We start from the raw sequence: 1,818 nt of genomic DNA, 5'->3' as shown, positions 1-1,818 counted from the left end.
AGACTGTAGTCAGACATATGAGATAAATGGATGAAGATAGTTTGGTAAAGAAATTCCAAGTGGAAGGAATTTGTAGAAGATGAAAACATGGAAAGAAATGGTGAAGGCTGATCTCAAGAGGCTGAACTTCACAAATGAGATAACATAGAACTGCAACAAGTAGTAGGACATTGAGCTAGAGAAGATCCACCAAGCCAATGCAACTTGGCTGGCCTCCATTTTCCACAATATATTGCAATATAGTTTCCTTGGCTCAGCAGTTTCTTGCACTACCCATAAACATTAGATCCTACCCCTACTGATTCAGTCATGCACTACTCTTAATATTGCTCACTTCCTCCTTTACAATGGAACACAGAATATTGTGTTGTTTGCCTTGAGAAGATCTCTCATATAGACTCATGATGCATAAAAGTACTCGTAATTTTATTGTTGGTAGATGAGAACCATCTACTACAGCTGCCAGATTATGTGATTTCGTCCTGCTATAGGCTCATCAGTGACAGATATCCAGCAGTGATATAACAGCTGAATCTTCCATCAACAATGTATAGAATATCAGTGTCTAACAACAGAAACAGTACCAAAAGGAAATCTTGATATCCACCTTAATGAGGAGGTTGTGTTAGATCACAGAATACTCCATTATTTAACTTGAGAGGAATTGTAATTATATTGTTGATAGTCAAGAACCATCTACTACAACTGCCGGAACTGTCAGATCATGTGATTTAGCTATATACATGTGTGTGTGTGTGTATGTATGTATCATTTGTTTGAGTGTGTGTATATAGAGATGTTTGGTAACTTAGAGCTATTAATCTATTATATACAAACAAGAACTCAGCCACAATTTAATTTGCACAGTTGCAATTTTGGAAAAGCAAACAGTAAACGGTTTGTCAGTGTTTCTGTGACAAGAAGACCAGAGGAATAACATATTCCAGATTGCAAAATACTGTATGAGAGAAAATCAAAGCATTATTGGGTGAAGTGTGCACGAACTGATAACAGCACACTTGCTCCTACTGGTGTTGAAAAAGTGACCTAGAAGTGCAATTATGTGAAGTTTCTAAATGTTGAGAATACATAAGAGAAAGAGGGTCTTATTTAAGCAGGCCAAACAGAAATCCAAGCCATTCTAGTCAACATCATGTAAGCATAAGGATATGTGAACAGGGATGGTCACTGAAATGATTGAAATGTCTGATAGAATAGGGGCACAGGCTTGCACCTTGCATAGTCAATCCAGCAATGCATGAAACCGTCATACTCAGCAAAATGTATAGCAGCATCAGCATTGGCAACAAATGATTTGCTGAGAGGAGAAATGACAACAAAGCCACTGTTTGTAGTTCAGTAATTTTTAGACAAGCACAAATGTGAACAAAAACAATGACACACACAAGTACACAATGGGCTTCATTCAGTTTTTGACTGACTCAATCAAAATAGTAATCCAAGTGGCTAAAAAGTGTCAGAAGAAGGGCACCCAGATGTCTGAGCCCCCTTAGAGTGTAAGAAGTTAAGAACTGAAACACTTGTCCAACTGAGATTTCTTCTATGAAGACCTTCTACTGTTCAACTCTCTTAAGAGTTTCTTACCACTATATTGCATCTATATATACATACATCATCATCATCATTGTTTAACGTCTGCTTTCCATGCTAGCATGGGTTGGACAATTTGACTGAGGACTGGTGAAACCGGATGGCAACACCAGGCTCCAGTCTGATTTGGCAGAGTTTCTACAGCTGGATGCCCTTCCTAACGCCAACCACTCAGAGATAAATATATATATATATACATATATATAT

Source organism: Octopus bimaculoides, chromosome 3 (genome assembly GCF_001194135.2).
Source record: "Octopus bimaculoides isolate UCB-OBI-ISO-001 chromosome 3, ASM119413v2, whole genome shotgun sequence".
Classification (NCBI taxonomy): Eukaryota; Metazoa; Mollusca; class Cephalopoda; order Octopoda; family Octopodidae; genus Octopus; species Octopus bimaculoides.
This window is presented reverse-complemented; position numbering follows the sequence as displayed.